The 8,910-nt window shown below is 41.4% G+C and overlaps 1 protein-coding gene across 4 annotated transcripts in view; it reads right to left on the bottom strand.

Moving 5' to 3' along the window:
* Nucleotides 1–4,907, bottom strand: part of LOC112107100 (SERTA domain-containing protein 2-like) — a 23,136-nt gene extending 18,229 nt beyond the window's left edge. For 3 of the 4 annotated variants that reach the window (XM_026654309.2, XM_026654308.2, XM_026654310.2), the window contains exons 1-3: nucleotides 4,822–4,907; nucleotides 2,156–2,493; nucleotides 1,361–1,491 (exon numbers count right to left, since the gene is read on the bottom strand). The gene's annotated coding sequence lies outside the window, so the exon portion shown is untranslated. Of the gene's footprint in view, nucleotides 1–1,360; nucleotides 1,492–2,155; nucleotides 2,808–4,821 lie in introns of those variants that run through there. The other variant, XM_029912112.1, reaches the window with a different exon arrangement.
* Nucleotides 4,908–8,910: the final 4,003 nt, after the last annotated feature.

An 8,910-nucleotide genomic window follows, 5' to 3' on the forward strand; every position in this document is an offset into this window, starting at 1 on the left:
AAAAAAAAAAAAAAAAAAAAAGAAAAAAAAAAAAAAAAAAAAAAAAAAAAAAAAAAAAAAAAAAAAAAAACAAAAAAAAAAAAAAAAAAAAAAAAAAAAAAAAAAAAAAAAAAAAAAAACAAAAAAAAAAAAAAAAAAAAAAAAAAAAAAAAAAAAAAAAAAAAAAAAGCAGTGTTTCTCCTCATACATAAGGCCATACATTTCAATATTTCACACAATTCACTAAAGTGCATTAAAACATTTGACTGGGTTAAACTGGGATTCATTCTTTTAATCACACCCAAGATTTTATGGTAGAGCAGCATATATCAGAAACACTGCCTCACAAGAGAGCATAGTAATAACGTAACATAGGTATGTCAACACACACAAACCACTGCCACCCACCCCCCCACAGCAACAAACCTCAGAACCTGGGTCTACAGACTTGGGCTCACACTACATAGCTAAAAATAGCAGTGTATGTGTTTGCAGTCCTGCTGGAGCTTGGGCTCTGAAGCTAAGCAAGAGGGGTGGGTTTCTGAGCCCAAGGGAGAACATCTACATTGCTATTTTTACTGCTCTAGTGCAGGGATTCTCAAGCAGGGGTATGCAAAGGTTTCCAAGGGATACCTAGATATTTGCCTAGTTTTCCCAACAGGCTACATAAAAACACTAGGGAAGTCAATACAAACTAAAATTTCATACAATGACTTGCGCACACTGCTCTATGTACTATCCACTGCCATGTAAGTACAATATTTATATTCCAATCGATTTCTTTTATATGGTAAAAATGAGAAAGTAATTTTTCAGTAACAGTGTGCTGTGATACTTTTGCATTCTTATGTCTGATTTTATAAGAAAGTAGTTTTTAGGTGAGGTGAAACCTGGGGGTACGCAAGACAAATCAGACTCCTGAAAGGTGTACGGTCATCTGGAAAGGTTGAGAGCCACTGCTCTAGCGTGAGCCGGAGTCTGTAGTCCCGGACGGTTTATTTTTATTTTTTTGCACTGTAGACATACGTCCCATAAGGCCCCCAATTCCTGCAGCTGAAGGGACTGCCAATGAGCATGCACCCCGGAGCTCACTGTAGGATAGGGGCCCTAGTTATTATAACCCAGAAAAATGGGGTCTTATGCAAACAATTTATTGTGACACTATAATGTTTAAGTGAACAGAAACTCACATAAAACATGTAATTCAAAGCAAATAATCTGAAGATTTTACCCTACCCGCTAAGCATAAAGAAACCCACTGTCATTTTGGACTGTTGATTTTACCACAAAAAGTTATTTAGAAGCTGGATATTAAGAGTCTAGCTACAAGCATAATAGAAACTGTGCAGGTAAAAATAAGATTTCACAGAAAAAACATTACCTTTACAAGTTAGAAAGGTGTTCCAGGTAGGAAGATTCTAGATTTTGTTTAAAGCGCATTCATCCGAAATGGTGTTGAACTATACAACTGTGATAACAGCCCAAGTCATCCACTTCAGTAGAATGATGCAACTTTAGGACAGAATTATAAAAATGTTGTATTACTATGACATTGCTTTACAAAAAATAAGTCTGAATATACTAAGACAAATCATCAGCATGAAATTTAAGACTACTTTCTTAAACTGACATTTTAGATATTCAGTGCTAATAGGACAATTTTAAACAACTGAAAAACCTGAATTGATACAAGAGTCAAAATTAAGTTCATTCGATGCCTTGGGCTCATACTTAAAAATTCTAATTTATATATTGTCAGTAGATCATGTTAAATGGTAATTACCTTCCATAATTAAACATAACACAGAAAACTGAGCACCAAGTACCAGTTTCAGCTATATTAATTTTGCATCATCTTATCCAACATGCTGCAACAACAAACTGCTCTCTTTCAGAGGATTTCTAACATGATCATAAAGACAGCAGGCAGACCAAGTTATAAGTAAATCTTTCTGGATAACATACATATTTCAAAACTGATTGATATCTACTGAGAGATGGCATTAGGCATCCAGATTTGGATTTTATTAGATTTTAGTTTAATGAAAATATTTTTCACAGTAATTACCCAAATTTCCTCATCTTCAGTATATATGAGGCCACTAGGGAATACAGTGAACTGACCTGAGCCATAAATTTGCAAATAACACACAACATAGTATAATTTTCATCATACCCAGAGAGCAGAGTGTGTGTGGTTCATCAGTGCACATCAGAAACTGCAACTTGGATTATAACAAGGTGGCTGAAGTTCAAGTGATGCTAGTGGACTAGGCGAAGGCTTGAGGGTGTAGTAAAAGGGATTGTTCAGCCTCCACTGAGGTTCACAAACTGGGGTGCTCTGATAGTCTCATTTATTCTTGGGAGCAGATCCTCAGCTGATGCAAGTTGTCATATCTCCATTGACTTCAGCTATCTGCCCCCCGGAATCCCATGTGCTGTTGGTAGCAGAGTGCTTTTTCAGTCTGTGCCTGGAATGTTTCCTCAAACTTGGACCTAGCCACAGTAGTCTGTCTATTTAGAAAATTCAGCACTGGAGTAAATATCAACACTATATCTAGTTGAAAACATATTCCTTTGTAACCAAGAACTAGCTTTTCAGTTTAAAATCTTCATTTCAACAATCATACTCAATTATTCATAAACCAATATTTTTGTTATCTGCAAGTACATTTAACATAGCAATTAGTTCTAATATTCTATTAGCAGAGAACACCTTACTTTATTAGCATCTAGCTACAGAGAGCTCTGTACAATGTATGGGTTTGTTTGCTTTTCCACCTCAAAATTTCACCACACAGGACCAGCTGGTAAAAAGAGAAGTAATAATCCAGCAGTAGAACACCCTCGGTTTGAGACTAGGGTGACCAGATGTCCCGATTTTATAGGGACAATCCCGATTTTTGGGTCTTTTTCTTATATAGGCTCCTGTTACCCCCCACCCCCTGTCCTGATTTTTCACACTTGCTGTCTGGTCACCCTAGTTTGAGACTGCCAAATTTAACCCAACAATAAGACAACTATTCAGATACAACTCCCTACTCCTCACAGAAATTGGCTTCTTGAAGGTCTGCACCATTCTTGACAAGAAATTAAAATAGGTTTTTAACACTGAGTAGAACATTAAAAAGCATGACTTTTTTTTGTTTAAAAAAAAAAAGAGCACTAACATGGTTGATAGGCCTGAAAGTTAATGTACTTTTAAAAAAAATCTATTTGTGAAGCTCATGGGGAATATAGTCTTTATAAGAGCTCTGGAACAGACAAGTCAGTGTGCACACTCACGTAAGAAAGGATTTTAGTTTCAAACTTGAGATTAATAAAAAGATTTCATAATGCAAAAGTGGTTTTTAACAAAAGTGAAAAATATGCAACATCCTTCAAATTTCTTTACATATAGACCTTAAAGAACTATGTAGAGGATTAGCTATTTGGAAAGAACAGGAGTACTTGTGGCACCTTAGAGATTAACAAGTACTCCTGTTCTTTTTGCGGATACAGACTAACACGGCTGCTACTCTGAAACCTGTCATTATTTGGAAAGAGAGGATCTTTTCCTTAACTATAACTCATTTTCATGCTCCAAGCCACCAGTTCACCATTCTTAGTTAATTTCACACTGGTATGCAATGAGAGACAGTACAAAATACAAAAGACTATCAAACGCAAGTGGCCTATATACCAGAAAGCATTCATTTTTAGCATAAGCTGGGAACCTAATTGCTTATTCTGTAAATAGTTACCAGTTTTATAGACTATAAAAATATATTCCTCTTCCTTCTGTCCCCGTCCAATTCTATGTTAATTCTTTCAGTACCAATTTGTTTGTGGTCCACTTTTAACTTAAAAACACTGTAGTATCTATTTTTTTATATTATTCCAACTCAACTGAACTTAATTTAGTGCCCACAGAACTGAGAGATCTAACACAGTTGGCTGAATCAGATATAAAAGAAAAAGCCACCATGCAAGCTTCCCATATAGTTCTGTAAAGACACCTCAATTCTAAATTGCTGCAGCCTCTCTCAATAAATTGCAGCCCTATCTTGAGCAGAAATTATTAATCATGTTTGTTAGTGCAGCAAATTTGCAATATGCATATGAAAGACTAGGATAATAGGTAAGTATGAGTCATTTGCTGGAAATTGAGGCAAACTTGGGAACTTATAAAATAGACACGAAGAGACATACGATAAAGGTACAAAGCAGTTATGTAGCAGCTGCAATTAGCATTTTTCCAAAAGGCAGTATGATTAAAAGCTAAATAATTGCAAACGATAGAGCACACACAGACCGGGACCAAGAAAGATTCTCTGACGCCATCCCTACAGCTACTATTGCAAATGCACCATTTATAATAAAGCCCAGGGGAGCCTGCCACCATCTGGCCTTCGTGAAAAGAGACTAGACAAGTTGGGTACTTCCTGAAAACGGCTGCCTGTGCCGCCCCCAGCAGCAATGAGCAGCAGTAAAACCAAAGATAACCTTGGGCTTCCTGAACTGTGAAAAGTTCCTCTCCTCCCCTTGCTCCTGCCCCGTTTTCCAGAGATTCCAGCCAGGCTAATTAGAACTGATCTGAGCGCTTCATCCCCGGGCGGACTGAAAATCGCCAGCCAGGTGTCCCCTCCTAGAGGTCCCCCCCGCAGCCAGCCAGGTTCCCACCCTCACCCCCCAAGTCCCTGCAAGCAGCTAGCCAGTCACCCAGCCCCCCCGGTCCCATCCCCACCCCCTCAGCCAGGTCCGCCCCCAGCCAGCCCCTCCCTACAAGTCCCCCGCCAGGCCCCTCTTCTCCCCCCACCGCACCACCGTTGCTCAGTCGCCCCGCTCCAGCCGGTGCCTCACCTGGAAGAAGAGCGAGCGGGGCCGCCCGCTCCTTCGCAGGCTGCTCTGCCCTCCCCAGCCAGCCGGGCGGGCTCCCTCAGCGGGGCTGGGACTCGGACGCCTTCCAGGAGGAGGCGAGAGCCACCCCCGCCGGGCCCCGGCCACCTCAGCTCCTCCCCTCCGCACGCAGCCCCACGGCCAGCCCAGGGAGAGGGGTAGCTGCGCGCGCCGCGCCGCGCCCGCCGGCAGCAGGCCCTGCTCCCATTGGCCAGCGGCTCTTCAAGCCAGCCCAGCAACCATTTTCTCACTGGCCGGCTAGTTTTGGGGGGATGGGCTCTGCCTACCCAACAGCCGCGACCAATCACAAAGCCGCCGGAGCCAGAGGGGGCGGGGCGGCTACCCCCCCCCGTCCAATTGGAATGGGCGCAGCCGCAGTTCCGCCGGAGCGCGCGCCCCTCCCGCTGCTGGAGGGACGGGTCTCCCTCTCCACTCGCCTGCTGGGGGGAGGCTCCTCTCGCGCAGCGCTGTGCAGCCCGCAGTCCCCAGGCACCGTGATGCCGCGGCATGAGTGCACGGCTGAGCCCCGCGGCAGCTGGGTGCCCTGGGCGTCGCAGCCAGCAGCGACACGGGGGCGAGCAGTACCTCTACCCTCCAGCTGCTGCAGGCAGGCTGTTGTGCCTCTGATTTAAGGCGGAGTGTAAGGGATCCCCATGCTTTGGGGGTAGGGTGACCAGACAGCAAGTGTGAACAATCAGGACGGGGGGGGGGTAATAGGAGCCTATATAAGAAAAAGACCCAGAAATCAGGACTGCCCCTATAAAATCGGGACATCTGGTCACCCTATTTGGGGGAGCCCCGGCCGTTTTCCCCTAAGGATCTGCTGCCCATAAATTAGGCAACCGTTTTTTTTGGTGAGCTTCAAGATCCGCCCATCCCTTGTAACACTGAAAGGGGCAAAAGGAAGGACCCACCCACCTCTTCTTACTAACAATTTGTAAGCAGCCCCTCAATGGTGGCTTTTGGACCCCTCGCTGGTAAAAGAAATGCAAAGGCCCTTCTTTTCATAGAGCCAATGTGCAGCTTAGACCTACAGCTCCTCAGCGTCTTTTTCAGGACCGAGCACCTTTTTAACATGTAATAGATAGCACCACATTAATATAGCTGTATAAGATCTAGTTTAATGGATATTCCTTCCACTTATTTTGGTGCTGCACATCTGTCACAATAAAAAAGCCTTTTGCCTCCAAAAAGAGCTCCACAATTTTATGAATACTCTCCCTTGTTAAAGGCAAACTGCTGCTACAAACCTAGGGTAGACCATGACAAATACAGGGCTTGCAAGAAGATACTGTATGTTTGAAAAGTTATTATTCATGTTTAGGGCAGTCAAGCAATTAAATCAATTGTGATTAATTGCACGATTAAAAAATTAATCACGGTTAATCACGCTATTAACAGAATACCATTTATTTTAAATATTTTTGGATGTTTACTACATTTTCCAATATATTAATTTCAATTACAACACAGAATACAAAGAGTACAGTGCTCACTTTATATTTTTTATTACAAATATTTGCACTGTAAAAAACAATTGTATTTTTCAATTCACCTCATGCAAGTACTGTAGTGCAATCTTTTTATCATGAAAGTTGAACTTACAAATGTAGAATTATGTACAAAAAACCCTGCATTCAAAAATAAAAATCTAAAATTTTAGAGCGTACAAGTCACTCAGTCCTACTTCTCGGTCAGCCAATCATTCAGACAAACAAGGTTGGTTACAGGAGATAGTGCTGTCTGTTTCTTGTTTACAATGTCACCTGAAAGTGAGAACAGACGTTCACATGGCACTGTTGTAGCTGGCATTGCAAGATATTTATGTGACGGATGTGCTAAAGATTCATATGTCCCTACATTCTTCAACCACCATTCCAGAAGACATGCGTCCCTGCTGATGATGGGTTTTGCTTGATAACGATCCAAAACAGTGCGGACTGACGCATGTTCATTTTCATCATCTGAGTCAGATGCCACCAGCAGAAAGTTGATTTTCCCTTTTGGTGGTTTGGGTTCTGTAGATTCTGCATCAGTGTTGCTCTTTTAAGACTTCTAAAAGCATACTCCACACCTCGTCCCTCTCAGATTTTGTACGGCATTTCAGATTCTTAAACCTTGGGTCGAGTACTGTAGCTATTTTTAGAAATCTCACTTCGGTACCTTCTTTGCATTTTGTCAAATCTGCAGTGAAAGTGTTATTAAAACAAACATGTGCTGGGTCATCATCCGAGACTGCTATAACATGAAATATGTGCAGAATGTGGGTAAAACAGAGCAGGAGACATACAATTCTCCCCACAAGGAGTAAAGTCACAAATTTAATTGAAGCATTATTGTTTTAATGAGCATCATCAGCATGGAAGCATGTCCTCTGGAATGGTGGCTGAAGCATGGAAGGGGCATACGAATGTTCAGTAACAGAGGGGAAAACATTATCTAGTATCTGGCATGTAAATACCTTGCCCCGCCGGCTACAAAAGTGCCATGCGAACGCCTGTTCTCACTTTCAGGTAACGTAAATATGAAGCAGGCAGCAGTATCTCCTGTCAATTTAAACAAACTTGTTTGTCTTTGCAATTGTCAGAATAAGAAGTAGGACTGAGTGGACTTGTAGGCGCTATAGTTTTACACTGTTTTGTTTTTGAGTGCAGTTATGTAACAAAAAAAATTCTGGATTTGTAAGTTACACTTTCATGATAAAGAGACTGCACTTCAGTACTTGGCTGAGGTGAATTGAAAAATACTCTTCTTTTGTTTATCATTTTTACAGTGCATATATTTGTAATAAAAATAGAAATATTAAGTGAGCACTGTGCACTTTGTATTCTGTGTTGTAACTGAAATCAATATTGAAAATGTAGAAAACATCCAAAAATATTTAATAAATTTCAATTGGTATTCTATTGTTAGAAGTGCAATTAATCGTGATTTTTTTTAATCACAATTAATTTTTTTTAGTTAATCGCATGAGTTAAGTGTGATTAATTGACAGCCCTATTCATATTGTAAGTAGCTGGTAGCCAATTTGGACTTTATTTGTACAGGCTAATGGGCAGAAGTACAAAGGCTGCAGTGATATTCTGCCTGAACACCACCCAAAGCTCCTCAACTGCTGTACCAAAATCTCTTTACTGGTGTTAGTGTTACAACTACTGCACCACATGACAACTTCTGACCTTACCTAAAACACAGCCTTTGATTGATACTCCCTCCCCAACAACACCATCTCTTCCCAAATCGGAAAAGAACAGAATTAGGGGCAGCAAGCCATGACTAAGCATGATCACTGATTTAATGAATAACAAGGGTGTCAGTAAACAGCCATTAACAGTCTTCCTTTTTCTGTAAGTGCAAGAGGAGTAAGACACCCACATTCTTCTGGGATGAAGCCAGAGTTGGGCAAATATTGCAAAAGTCGTTCACATTCGCTTGATTTTTTTAAATGAGTTTTCTTTCAACATGCTCACACGTCTTTTATATTTGTTTTCCATGAACATTTGCGTAATCAAGGTATATTGGCACAAACGTTTGTGCAAAGCAAATAGAAATACTTGCATGTGCAGTTCTGAAAAATCGATTTGGAGTTCTTTTAAACAATACTATGACTTTACCTTACAAATTACAGCTAAGCAACACTGCTCACATTTAAGATATAAGCCCAGGGAACTGATTCAGATCCAAAATACAAGGCTAAAGAAATCTTTAAAAAAAAATTAAACTTTTTAAATTGATAAGTTTGTAAGCAACCTGGGATTTCTCTGAAAAATAGACAGTTTGCAGGACCCTCTGTTCCAGCAGCTTGTTACCCCTGCTACATCTCTGGATGGGCAACAGTGAGGTGAGGGGCCGGGGCTGTGGCCTGAAAGAAGGGCCACAGAGGCACAGCAAACCATGACCAAACCAGGTAAAATCCCTTGCTAGAGGCAGAAGAACTGTCCCCCCTCCAGGTTCCTTTCAGCTTCCTCCCTCCCCTCAACATGCTGCCTCTGGCTCCTCCTGGGCCACAGCTGTGCTCTGACCTCGCTGCTGGGGGTCACAGAGCACAGAAGG

The sequence above is a fragment of the Terrapene carolina genome, unplaced genomic scaffold (assembly GCF_002925995.2).
Source record: "Terrapene carolina triunguis isolate 2854851 unplaced genomic scaffold, T_m_triunguis-2.0 Scaffold189, whole genome shotgun sequence".
NCBI classification, from domain to species: domain Eukaryota; kingdom Metazoa; phylum Chordata; order Testudines; family Emydidae; genus Terrapene; species Terrapene triunguis.